The 14,418-nt window shown below is 43.9% G+C and overlaps 1 protein-coding gene across 3 annotated transcripts in view; it reads right to left on the reverse strand.

The window, feature by feature from the left end:
• The window catches only part of FOXP1 (forkhead box P1), a 585,986-nt gene that overhangs the window by 283,895 nt on the left and 287,673 nt on the right, over positions 1-14,418 (reverse strand). The gene's annotated exons all lie outside the window — the stretch shown is intronic.

Below are 14,418 nucleotides of genomic sequence, written 5' to 3' on the forward strand. Positions count from 1 at the left end.
CAACAAAATGATAATTATGATTACTGTGCCTAAGACAATCTATGGAGCACCTACTCTCTACCTCGTGTGCCCTGGGGCGCACAAAAATAAGTTACATAGGTTCTTACCGTCAGGCAAGAATTTGTGGCTTTCAAATCTGAAAAGAATGCACTAAAATACAGAGCAGACTGGAACAAAGGTTATAATGAAATGCAAACACACACTTGTGGGAGCCCAGACAAAGGAGTGAGTTACACAGGTTGGGTTAAATGGAAAAGGCTTCACAGAAGTGATATCTGAGCCAAGCCTTGAAGGATGAGTAGGATGTTAATACACGGGAGGAAGGGGGGAGGGGGAAGAGGAGGATGGGCATCCAAAGCCAAAGGAAGCAATAGCATGAGCTGCACAAGTTCAAGAGCAGGGCGACAAAAGGGTAGAAGAAGTGGGCTAATGTAAGCTCCAGAAGGCCAGGGACCAAGTTGGAATCTATCACTCTGGTGTCCATCCTAACTCTGAGAAGAAGGCCAGCCTCACAGGAGGCACCCGGTTATGCCATGAGGGCCTGGAGAGAGGAACAGAAGACAGACAGAATGGGGCCAGGACAGAGCTTGGCCTTGGCCTTGCGGGCCAAGCTAAGGAGCAAAGTCTCCATCCTGCAGTTGGGGAGGCAATGACAAGAAGAACAGAAGGCAAGAGAGGGACTTCAGAGGTTAAATAATAAAAAGGGCTTGGCAGCTGGAAGGAGGCGGGGGTGGAGCTGGGGGCATGGAGAACAGGGGGGAACTGTGATTAGGCTTTAAGACCGGGAACTTATTTATTTGAACTGACACGATTCTGTGTCCAGAACTATCACTGATAATGTCCACAAAGTAGATTTTGACCATAGAGAAAGAAACCTTTCCATCAAGAGCCCTAAAAATGGCACAAGCTGCCCCCAGACAGAGTGAGCACGTCACCCAGAGCCTTTCAGTGGAAACCAGAGGAGTTCAGGCTTAAAGCCTAGATACATGCCTGTGTGATCTTACAGAGTTTACTTCACCTCTCTGTGTCTTCATTTTACTATCTATAAAACGGGTTCAACAGCAGTACATCTTTATAAGGATTAAGAGAAAAGATACACACAAAGGATCCAGAATGGTTCCTGGCACACACGAAGTGCTCCATAAGTGTCACCTGCCATGATTCCGACTGTTTTCCTTATGGTTATCTACCAAGGATGGGGAAGAATGCATCCCAAGCTCCCAAATGACTAAGTTCCCAATTCTAGGGTCCAAATGTTGGAAGAAAACTGATGGCCCTGGCGTTTGGTAAAGGAGCTGATTCCAGTCAACTCCCAACTTTGTACAGAAGGACTAGATGATTTGTGGATGGACCCATGCTAAAAAAAAACCAACACAAACAAGTTTACGATCAAACGAAAATGCCTACAAGTCAGTGAAACGTCTATATACAAGATGGTGTCTATCACTGAGAGCTACATGTTAACCCACAGACACCATGGGCGGTGCCTCCCTACGCGGACTCGGCCTGAGAGTCATGTCCAAGCCCCTTAAGAAAGGGGAGCCTAGATCATGCCGGCAGGAAAGCCCATGTGGCAGCGGGGGCGAGGGGAGCCCTGCTGGAGGCTGTGGAGGCCACCCAGTTGGGGAGGGAAGGCGGAGGACGAGGTGAGGAAGGGGCAGCAGGGGACTAACTATGGATATTTTCCAATATTTAGGGCAAGGCGAAGGGATGAGAGAAGAAATGGGATTTCGTGCCAGGCTGTTTGTTGCTGTTGTTTTAATCAGAGGGTCCCTGTGGCCGTGTTTGGTCAAAGAATTGATGTGGTAGTTCACTTCTGTCAACTCTTCTTCATGTTTGTGTTTTACCCTCTGGGACGAAGTCTGCTAAGCATTCTTATGCTCCTAAATACCGGATGCAATGTTAACTAATTTAACTATTTCTGTATCATATGGGGACTAATTTTTTAACCCACAACTAGGGGTGAAAATAAGACTGACGCTCAAAGGAAAGTAAATAGCGAGAGAGGACAGACACAAGGTGAAAACCATTAAAAGGTGACCCCGGATTTGGGCATGACCTGTGGGTTGGTTATGAACGCTGAAAAAAATCTCAAGGCTCAAAGCATACAATTCAGTTGATATTCTTTATCTCCACATTGAAAAAATAAGCAAGAATGTGCCTTTAATGTAGGAACGTGACACCACGATAGATTCCCTGGGTCACCTTAAATTTAAAATGAAATCTGTCCCTCCCAGGGCAGAGATTCATCAACGAGAATGAGTGAAATGGGCAGTTGAACCACACTGGAGATGCTGCATCGGAGGTGTGGCAACGTCATCATTTTCAGACGACCACAGGGCTGCTAGAGCCAGGAAAGGACCTTGAAAAGGATCCAGAACAGCCAGCTTTCCACCTTTCTATTTATTAAACAACAGAGCCGAACAGAAGGTGGGGTAAAATCTGAAGTAGAATTGAGGTATATTACCCCTGGGTAACCATAAGCTTTCAACTTTACACCACCTATCCTTCTCCCAAGTGCGAATTGCTAATAAAGTTTGGAATGTGTTAAGCTATTAACTGCATTTCCTTCTTCTGGGTGTCTTTTTAAACTAAACAGAAGTTCCGTGGGCACATTAAGGTAAAACAGAAAGAGCCCCTATAATACATTTCAAGATAAGACGGGTATAGCACCACGTATCATTTACACCTTTTAAAGTAATAGGTCCCTTGCAAAGCTACTGTAGAATCCAAAATGATCTTACAGCACATTAAGTTTTAGACTGTATTCTACATTTTAAAAATCTATATAAATAATGCTACTTTTTATAAATTATCACTAAGTTTTCAACACAATATGAAACACACTATCAAAAAAAAAAAATCTTAGTTTTTTTCTTTTTCAACTTTAGCTTCTGGTTCTGCAATCTGGAACTAAGACCAATTCTTGTCCTTTCACATATTTAACTAGGAAAACATAAAATTGAGCAGAAGGGTAAAGCCCAGAAAAAAAAAGATTCTTATTTCTGAAAGAAATGGACCAGAGTATTACCAAAGAAATCTACATTTGCTAAGATCTGATATAATGCTGTGATCGATAGGCTTATTTTTTCCCCTCCTTAGGTATCAACATCTACATACCCACAGTAAAAGAAGCACAGACTAGCAAGACAGGTTATCATGCTCTGTAGACTAAGCTGTGTTTCTGAGAAGTAGTCTACGATGACTATAAAAATATTCACAGACTTCAAAGTGACAGTATCTCTTGGCCTGATTATCCAGCCCTGGAAAGAAAGACAACTGTAGCTACCAAGGAGACATGGGCAGAAAGACCTTGCACTGTGAACCACCTTAATTTGGATCACCACCGGTTCAAAACAAAGCCCAATAGCACAGCCTATAGAATATTCATTATTTCTCAGTAAGAAGGCACACACACACGTTACCTGGAAATACACTTTTGGAACTGCCCTCGCACAAATCCTGATTATTAAGTAACATTTATTAATTCATTCCTCTATTTGTTCACTCAACAAATACTTGTCAGATCCTTACTACACATCAGACACAGAATGCCAAGACTATATGAACCCAAACTGCACCTTGACTGTCAAAACTGTGGGATGGGGGTAGACAGAGTTAGTATATGCCTGACACACCCAGAAATAAATAAGCAATATAATTTTTATACTCATGGTTTACTTCCAACATCAAATTTATGTAGAAGAGAAAGAGGGTGCCCTTTAAAAGAAAAAAATAAGTCAGCGGATCAAAAGCATCATTAATCACTGTCTCTTTTAAATTAAAAGGTTCGAAAAAAGGTGGGCACAGAACCAAAGTAGGAAACAAATCACTCCCCTTGCTGAGTGAGGGTCAGAGTCTAAATGGGAGAGTCCTCGGTATTTACCGAGTTCATCTCCTGCGTAATGGATTTGGAGAAGAGATTTCCGCTGGGGCTCTGCTCATTTGAGGCTTGGCTTTTGCTTTTTAAAAATGACACTTGGGTGGTTACTGTAGTATTGTGACTGGTTTTAGAAACAAACCTCCCGAGGGTTTTCTTTTTTTTTTTTAATAAATTTATTTATTTCATTTTTGGCTGCGTTGGGTCTTCATTGCCACATGCAAGCTTTCTCTAGTTGCGGCGAGTGAGGGCTACTCTTCGTTGCGGTGCGCAGGCTTCTCATTGCAGTGTCTTCTCTTGTTGCGGAGCATGGGCTCTAGGTGCGCGGGCTCAGTAGTTGCAGCACATGGGCTCTAGAGCTCAGGGTCAGTAGTTGTGGCTCACGGGCTCTAGGGCTCAGGGTCAGTAGTAGTGGCGCACGGGCTTAGTTGCTCCACGGCATGTGGGATCTTCCTGGACCAGGGCTCGAACCCATGTGCCCTGCATTGGCAGGCAGATTCTTAACCACTGTGCCACCAGGGAAGCCCCAGAGTGTTTTCTCAGTAAGGTTCTTGCTTTCATGATGTGACCTAGGAGATCTCGAGCCACTGCAAAGGTCCCTGGTTAACGAGCCTCAGGCTGGATTCTTTGGTGGCCTCGGGACTCCCTCTGTAAGAGGGCTAGCCCTTGTTAAGCAAACGCAGAGCATGTCCAATGCACCTGGCAAGGACTTATCACACAGTGGCTGAAAGAGCTAAGGAAACCCCCAAAGAGATTCCTTTAAAATCAGGACTATCTAAGCAAGGAGCCCTCAAGACCAGCGTTTTCCAACCGCCTTGCTCTTCAGGACACCTCATCCACACCTGCACTGGGTACAGTAGGTCAGGGTGCAGGCAGGTAAAGCATGGACCTTTCTGCTGTGTACACATCGCAGAGGGAACTCAGCCTTGGACAGAGTCAGACTCCCCATCTAGTGGAATACCAGCCCAGAGGGACTTAAATATGTTTAAAAACTGAGATAAAACACCACCACCTAGTCTATGCAGTATCATGAAAGCTGGGAATTTCAATAACTGCTGGGCAGGGGTAACCACAGTTAGGATTTGGGGAATTGGGGTTTTACTGCTGTATTGTTGTTTATTGCAAACTTTGCCATCTAATCAGGCTGGGGCTTGTTTTGAAAAGCTCCCAATTTTCTGAAATGCCTATGACCATGGAGAGAACACCCAATCCTTCCTCACACTTTATACTCGTTGGTAAACTTATATTCATTGCTCCTTCATTTTCTCCTGGTTTTTTTTTTTTTAATATAAATACATCTCTGTTATAAAGGGCAGGTGGAGATAAAACCTCATTTGTACCTTCATACTAGTCCTAAGGATGACATCCACCGTTTATTGAGTGTTTATTAGGAGCTGGCACAGCGCTAAATACTTCACACACCTTCTCAAAGTTACTCCTCTCAGCTCTAGGCTTGGTCCCGACACTTGTTCCTCTTTTTAAAGCTGAGAAAACCTGAGGCCAAGGTCAGAGGGAGAGTGAGTAAAAGAGCTGAGATTTGAAACTGTGAAACAGGCGCTTAACCAGAGCTTCTTATGCTTAATCCATAACATAACTAACCCTGAATAGAAAGAAGTTGCGGAGCAGGGCAGAGACGGGGGCGACAGTTTCAAACCCACAGTCCAGTGGACCTCTTTAGTTGCTTATACAAACTTCACTCACCCTCCTTCCTTGAGTACCAGCATCCCAACTTTGTTTGGGCAGCAATGTGCTCAATTAAAATATCTGCAGTTTCAGGCTCTCTTGTCACTGGAAGTAGCCCTGTGACACAGTCCCCTGGCCAATGACATATAGATAAACAGTCAAAGGAAGACTGTTTGGACTTTTGTCCAAAGTAAGAAGACAAATCCAGGAAGGTCTATTTCATTTTACAAAGAAGCACCATCTGGAGAGAAGAAACGTCTTTGTCCTTTGCACTTTCATGCCTGGAAACACACCCTGGATGTCTAAGCGGCCACCTTGTGACTATGAGAAGAGAAGAGATAAGCTAAAGATGGTGGGAAGACAAGCAAGAAGCAGTCCAGTCTTGGAGGACCCTCTTAAAGGGTACTCCAGCCATGGAAGGCCTACTTCTAGACTTCTTATTTTGTTAAATAGAATTCACCACCAACCACCACCCCACTTTGATTAAGCCAGGGGACTATAAACTGTGGCCCATGGGCCAAACCTGGAGCCTGATTGCCTAAAGTTTTATTGGAACACAGCCAGGCCCGCTGATTGAAGCATTATCTATGGCTTCTTTCATGCAGCAGAGCTGGGTAGTTGTGACTAAGACTGAATAACCTGCAAAAGCCTACAATATTTACTGTCGAGTTCTTTACAAAAAAAGTTTGCCAACCCCTGGATTAAGTCACTGTAGTTAGGTTTTCGTTCCATGCACCTACATTCAATCCTAATTGAAACATAGCCAGTCATCGAAAATTCCCAGTAAGTGAAAAATAAAAACACTTGCTCTCTTACTCTATGTTCAATAAATATGTCAAGTCCCATCATGTGCCAGATCCTTCGTGATGTGCTAGACATGTAGAAGTGAATACGGTCCCTGACCCTTCTGGAATTTGCAATCTTTGGAGATAGTAACATGCTAAAAGAATAGCTTTAAAAAGAATCACTTATAATTGTAAGTGCTAGGGGGAAATATAGGACGCTATATAAACATATAACTGGGGAGCCTAACCTAATCTGCAAGAGTTAGAGAAATTGTCTTTGAAAAACTGATAGTTGCCTATGTTTCTACATAAAACTGCTCCACTGACCCAGCTTCTAGTCATGCAAAAGCTACTTCTTGTTGGAGATTTAGTCCCGTTTCAAAGCTCCACTACAACACTATTTCATAACAACCAGCTTGAGCACACCCAAAGGAAACCCAGATTTGGAGAAGGCATCTCTCTAGAAAATTCTCATTCAGAGACTTATCACTTCCATATGACCGTGAGTTAAATGTCCAAAGATAGTTTTAAGGGGAAAAAAACATTTGGGCACCTATACCCAATGGTATTCAATTTAATCCTAAATGTAATTTCTGCATCAGTGCCCCCATGATCAAGCCACCCACACTTGTCATCTTACCTTGGGCACCCAACAGTCCTGGAGACCTGCCCTGAAGTGACTTCTAGACAAAAGAGACTATTGTGTGACAGTAAAGCAAACAAAAAAAAAAATGATGTTTTCCAAAACACATCAATTCAGAAGACACATGGAGTAGTTACGGTAAACCGCCAACAAATATAAAAGCCGTAATTCCAGAATGCAGTCCAACGAGGATGAGAAATCCTCAGAAATGGAGGAGACATCAGAAATGGAGAGCCGTGAAGGGTTTTTCAGAGAAATTAGCTCAAACCTTAAGTCTTAACAACTCCGAAAACATTGCCACGTAGCAGGGATCTGATTGGATTCTCTCACTGCTTTGGCACCCGTGCCTCATTCCTCTTCAGCTGGTTTGCTGAACGCTGTATTAGAAGGGCAGGGAGGTTCCCAGTGTCCTCGTCATTGGCCTTCTACTCTGCATTTCCAAGCACAGAACTGTCCACTAAACAGTTACGACACTGTCGTTCAGTTGGATTACAGAATGATGCAATTGATTTTCTTAGGTACACTGAACAATATCAAAAATAACTGTACCATTTTATGCACTGGGTTCTGATCTATTGCTTTTATGTTCATTATTGCATTTTATTTTCATAGCATCCTTTAAAAAATGGGTACAGTTTCCCCTATTTTACAGATAAGGAAAGAAAAGCTCAGAGAGACCAAGCTTGCACAAGATCACACAGTGAAAAAGATGCTGAGCTGGGATACAGAGCCAGCTCCTCTGATTTGAGAGACTGCACACCTTACCAATTACACATTCAGAAACTCCCTCCCTAAGCTTCAGGCAAGTCCCGCTGTACTCTGTAGGGTATTAGCTCCAACTCCAAGAATCTAGAGGTGGCAAGGAAATAGAGGAAGAGAAAACAAATTATGTCTTCTTTTCTCTCAAGAATTTTCTGGACTGCTTCTCTTTGATCTAACAACAACTACAAGAACTTTGGCCAAAAGCAATAGGATCAGCCACATTTTTTGAGAACTGTTTTTGGGCTGTGCTAGGTACCTGCTACAACTGACCGGATGGGAAATGAGCTGGGAGACAAAGCACAGGAAATCAGAAAGAAAAGATTCTGAAGGGATTATTCCACCTCCCTGATATCAAAGAAAACCCAAGAAATGAACAAAAGAATGGCTCCGAGTTCCAGAAAACCCTTGGTAGTAAGCCTGGAGGCAAATCCGTTATCAGATCGGCAGCTCCCCCTGCTAATATTCACTCATCCATTAGCTCACCTCCAGTCCCGAGAGCCAACGAAAAGGTTTTCCTCTAGGAGGAAACAGCCAAATGTTAGTCAAAGATCTAAGAAACTAGGTGACTTGACAAACAACCTGTCTGTCCCTCTGTCTCTGTATGTCTCAAAGAGGCAGAGAAGAGAAAACATGGAACACAGCAGAAAAGGAGCAGACTGGGGCTGTCCAGGCCAGCTCTTGTCCCGGTGACCTGTGAGCTTGTTAATGGCGCAATGATGATTTACACCAACAAGCATAAGCACATGAACAGCTGGACTGCATCCAAAAGAAGTGATAAAGTACAAAGGAAATGGAGAACAAAGTGACAAACGTGAAGATAAACCTCATCAGAATCACATAGGAGGAAGGGAGTGAAAAGCAAAGGTCACACGTTGGGTATCAAAAGCGTTCACTGCGCACCTCGGGAATCGGGTGAGGGCACCAAAGTTGAGAAAAAGGCTGCAAAGTGCGGGAGGGCTTGGAGATGGAAGGAATGACTCCGATGTCATCTGGACCAACAATGAAGCACTGAGTATGGGGGACAATGCTGGTTCTGAAACCCACCAATGGGTGGATTCATTTTTACAACAGGTAAGAATTCGTTAGGGCTGCCAAGATAGATACAGAGGCAGAAGCACAAGGAAGAAAGGAAGAAAGGAAGAAAGTAGAGTGTAAGGTGCCTGGAATTGTGACAATCCTGGGGGGAAAGTAAGAAAGTCACCTAATCCATGAGTCACATCCACAAAGGGTCACACATTTGGGCTTTTAATGCTCCATCCAAATCAGATTTAACGTCCAGTCACAGAAACACAAGGACGGTATGGAATCCAATCCTTCATCAAAGAACTTTAACCTTCAGCTCCTTGATTGGATCACGTCCTCTAAATACATCAAAAGTAGTATTTTGGATAAATCATGTGAGTCGCCCTGTTATATCATATACATTATAGCATGTAATGTGTGTGTGCAAACATTAACTTATTTAAGTAAACGTTGAGAGGATCCCGGAAATACCCTAAATCTGTATTTGCATTATGTATTAGTACATATCATGAGCCGTGAAGTGATGAAAGTGGGCCAAGTCTCTCATCTGAGAGGAACCGTTCTCATAAATGTGTGTGAAAGTGATGCAATATTAGAAAAGTTTAAGTGTACAGTAGATTCAGATGGAAGAGAAGCCAAAAAGGAAAACCAAACGGAAAAGACCAACATCTAGGTGCTCTGGGACCGTCAAAGAGAGGCCACAGAAAGACACAAAAGTCTGCCCAAGAGGGCTGCAAAATGACTGCACGCAGAACTGCATACGCAAATGGAAATGTCAGACAGGTACGCTTGGCTGATGTGGAGGACAGAAAGCAACAGCTATTACAGAAGGAAGGACAAGGTCGAGCGGCTAAAAGCAAGAATAGAGATATGATTTGCAAAGGAGACAATAGGTAAGGGCGCGGGACGCAACTATGAAGACAAAAGACATCGAAGCAGGCAAATATGACTGCTTCTGGTAGACAGGACTACTGGATTGCTGAAACATGCCTGCAATTTAATAATTCTGAAATTCTTTCACCTTCTAAATTGCCATCCGCTAGATGAAGGAGGCAGAAAGTAACTCTAAAAGTTGGTACAATCACAGCACAGGGACTTAAAACTAAGTACCCCTGGGGCTTCCCTGGTGGCGCAGTGGTTGAGAGTCCGCCTGCCGATGCAGGGGACCCGGGTTCGAGCCCTGGCCCGGGAGGATCCCGCATGCCGCGGAGCAGCAGAGCCCGTGCGCCGCGGCTGCTGGGCCTGCGCTCTGGAGCCCGCGGGCCACAACTACTGAGCCCACGTGCCGCAGCTACTGAAGCCCGCGCGCCTGGAGCCCGTGCTCCCTGATGAGGGAGGCCGCGATGGTGAGAAGCCCGCGCACCGCAGCAGGGAGTGGCCCCTGCTCGCCGCGGCTGGAGACAGCCGGGACGCGGCAGCGACGACCCAACGCAGCCAAAAAAACTAAAAACAAACAAATAAATACATAAAAAACCGTTTGACATATCACAAAATAAAAAACAAACAAAAAAATAAGTACCCCCGAGGCGCTTGGGAATCTACAAATGCTATTTCAGAGATTCCAAGGGGCGAGAAAGCCTCAGAAGAGTGGGAGAGGTGAGGAAGGGTGAGGAAGCACCCCTCAAAAACTGATCTTCTTCCCCTCCATACCAGGGAGATACGGAGAGGAAACCATTTTTTACCGTCACTCTGAGAAGAACAAGTTACCAGGCAACAACCAACAGGGTTTGCTGGAGACACGGCCGTGCTAGCCCCTTCGACCGAGTGACAAGTCAGGTGGATAGAGGGGAAATAAGAGATGCAATCTTACAGACTTCTGTTCATCTCCTGCTCCTGTCCCTTGTGACATTCTCATGAGTGGGCGAGGGAGCTGCGAGGAGGCACGCCACACCCATCACGCGGTTATCGCTGGTGCGCTGTCAACCTGGGGATGCCTAACGAGTGACGCTCTACAGGTGTCCACCTTCCCACCAGGATTACTTAATATCTCTATCAGTGAGAACCGAGAGAGCTTCCTGTGCCCGGCGAACCAGCCTTCAATCAAATCCCAAGGTCTCCCTATCACCATCCTATATCGCTCCTTCTCTTATTACCCAAGATGTAGCCCCGTGTTTCATCTCTGCAGACTGAAGACAAAAATCTGGGCAGGTGACTGAATGCAGAGAGATGGAAACGCACCCTGCCGTGGCACTATCCACGCACACCCCTCCTGGGCTCACAGTGAATCGGAGTGGTTTTTGTGTTTCGTTTATTGGCACATGACGGTGCACACACACTTCAAGGAAGATAACACAAAACAGTCCCAGCAGACCTCAGATTCAGAGTGGACTCCAGGGCTCCAAATCTCAGTCGGAAATCAGCGCCCAGATCTACAACTGCAAAAATCATCTCCAGAAGATGAGCTTTATAGAGATCTGGTTCTGAACATCACCTTCTAGACTGTGATTTCTGCAGCAGCAGCTGACCCCAATCCAAAATTGCCAGGAAACAAACAAACGACCCCTCCAAGGCCCTAGGAAAGTAAAGATGAGATCACTTAACCGGGCAGGAAAAGAAGGAAGTGCAAAACTGAACTTAAGGCATATTCATTTAGACCTGAATTAAAAATAAAATTCCACTATAAAAAGAATTTTTCAAAATGTTAGGTCCAAGAATACAGCCATATTGTTCCGTCCCGAGGAACCCAGTTGATTCAGTTTTATTACTAGGCTCCTCCCACCCACTTCAAAGTCCCTCACTACAAACATTTACAAATTTCATCTCAGGATTAGTACTAAACAATATTCATTAAGAATCCCGCCAAAGTGCAACATGTAAGTAAATCAAACCTTTGATGCTCTATTTTGCAAATTTCATGGGCCACTAGGGATAATTAAAAGGGCAATTATATAAAGTTGGTGCAGTTTTGAGAAACAAATGACATTTTCTGCTTTAAAGCACTTGATAATTTGATATTTTGCTATTAGGGCCATCATGTGTACTTTTACAGACAGGCAGCCAAATAAACAATAAATGCTCCTTAACAGCCTCTAATGATTGTTTTTGCCCACTGATATCACTCACCATTCCAGTCCATAAATCATACGCTAAGAGATTAAGGTAAAGATAATGAAAAAGTATTAGACGCCATTAAGCTAGAGGAGAAAAGAAAAATAAGGCTGAAAGTGTCGATGTCTTCTGGGCTTTCTGCAAAGACACCCAGCGAAGTCTGAGCTTCTGAGTGTGAAAGCAGGGCTGCGTTTGTCCCTGCGTTCAACCACCGCTCTGAAGCCAGCAAAGTACATTACGGCTCATGAAAAATACAGCGAAGAAACTGCTAGTGGCAGAAGCATTTAACTTCCTTGTTAGCAGCCTCCCCCAAGTGGCACTTTTTCACCGGCAAGTTGTTTATTATGTTCGGTGCCAGGCAAAACTGATTAAATGGGGCTCTTAAGAATCAGAGCGTTATAAATTCATGGAAATACAGCAAGCAATAAATTCCATGGAATTAAAAGCTTACTAGTGCTATTAGCATTTCAGGGTGTTTGAATTGTTAATACTGATGTGCAAAAATGATGTGCCTCTAAGACAAGGCGGACCGAGGCAACAGAGAGGCGAGCAGCTATGGAAATGTTTTTTATCAAAGTGGCACTGGGACTTGGCAGCTAGTAGAGCCACGGGAATGGAGGAGGGGAGTAATTATCTCCAAAATTCTCATCTGCCCTAAAAAGTCAATCCCACAACAGAAGAAGGAAGGCACCAAATAAAGGTTTACCTGCAGGACGAAAACAAGCATAAAAATAGTATGCAAAGGATTTAGGCTTTCAATGAATGGAAATTCCATCTTAACAATGAAGAGGGAGGAGAGATTTATCTTGTAACCTGGTCTTAGCAGGGATGGGACCCAACGTGTTGTGACTGGGTGGATCTTGGTTTTCTCACAGGACAGGTAACCCCAGATCAGGGCCCCCAAAAGTAGGGTTGGGCCAATCAATTTCTCCGGATTGTCACCTTTCATCTTCGACTTTTTCCGGGAGATTTTAAAACTGTTATTCTAAAGTGGCAAGGGGTGAAAAAATCCATCATTATGCCATTAGGCAAGTGATATCCTCCCAAATTCAAGACTGTGAAGTGGCAATTCTATTGCATCCATCTATTTAAGGAATACTTCCTTCCAACCAACAGAAATGCATCTGAAGATCTTTCTCGGCAAATACAAATGAAGGAGAGCGAGAAAGAGGAAAAAAATACATGAGTGCTTCTCAAAGACAGATTTTTTGAAAAAAAAAAAAAAAAAAAAGTGCGAGGATATGATTTACTTCTTTTTTAGGAAAAAGAAAGAATTACTGTCCACAAAGAAAGTGTGATCACTTCACAGAATTTAAGAGAAAATGTACTCTTCAATCCGGAATTACCAAAATTCAGGGGGAAAAAAAGCAATCCAAGCTGTCAATCTAGACAGATACCCAAAACATCGATTCATCCACTCCAGAGACGGGCAAAAAAGTACTATTTTCTAACATATCAAGAAAACTTACTTCCTTTGATAAAAGAACCACACGTGTTAATACAACCTACTGAGGGATCACTGGTACATGGGATTATCTCTGGGCCTATGTTCCACGGGTGGCTGTAACATTTATACTCACTGAAGCTGTCTGCTGCTTCCCCACAGAGAGACACAGCCTGCTCAGGGACCAAAAAATAGAAAGGAGACAAAGAGGAAAAACCTCACAGAGAAACACTCAGATCCATTAATGTGCTTTCCCTGGGCTGACGTCTAAAGCCAGGCGTCCTTACAGGAGCTTCGTCTTACGGGGTGTCTGCATCGTAAACACTGCTGTTCCTGATGGTTCTGCCTCTAAGACAAGACCTACTATGTGTGGAACCCGGGCAGGGGAGAGGAATAAATCTGAGACATTGCTCTTGTACTCAAGAAACCTTAAGAGCTTTTCACTGGGGAAAATCATCAATTATAAAGCACCTGTTATATATTCTAAATCAGGAATCAAAAGATTCTTAAAAGACAGGTTCTCTACCCATTGGGATTTTAGAGTGACTTTAAGATAAGGCGTACACCCAAAAAAATAACCCCAGAACAAGGCAGTACTGTATCTGACAACATTCTATACACATGGAATAATGGGGTTTTTTGTGCAATAGAGTCTCCAATTATAAGAGAGTGAAGAGTAAAACCCTGATAAATAGATCACCTGGGAAAATTTATATAACAGTGAAAATGAAAAATAATATGCATAATTTGCTCCTGCCAGGGCCCTCGGCATCATGGGTGGGTCAATCGTTATGGTCAACACGAGGCTAAGTGTAGGTATATATCCAACAGCTGTGAGCCAAACCAATCTGGCCCTTGCCTCCAGGGGTCTCACAATATGCAAGGGTGGCACAAGCAGCGGCAGGTGGCCTCAGGAGCTGCAGAGAAGACCTGTGTCCCACACTAACACCTACCACCCCTGTTCCATTTTCTCACACAGGACTCAGTGCCTTGGTTCCCAATCAAAACTAGAAATTCCCCTCTACGTCCTTCATTCCCACTGACCACCAACCCTTTAATATCAGTGAGCTGCACTCAAGTGTTGTACCAAAGAGAAAACATTTACATTGTCAGCTTCTGATAACTAACTGGAGAGAAGAGCTCTTGCCCC

Source organism: Balaenoptera musculus, chromosome 11 (genome assembly GCF_009873245.2).
Source record: "Balaenoptera musculus isolate JJ_BM4_2016_0621 chromosome 11, mBalMus1.pri.v3, whole genome shotgun sequence".
NCBI classification, from domain to species: domain Eukaryota; kingdom Metazoa; phylum Chordata; class Mammalia; order Artiodactyla; family Balaenopteridae; genus Balaenoptera; species Balaenoptera musculus.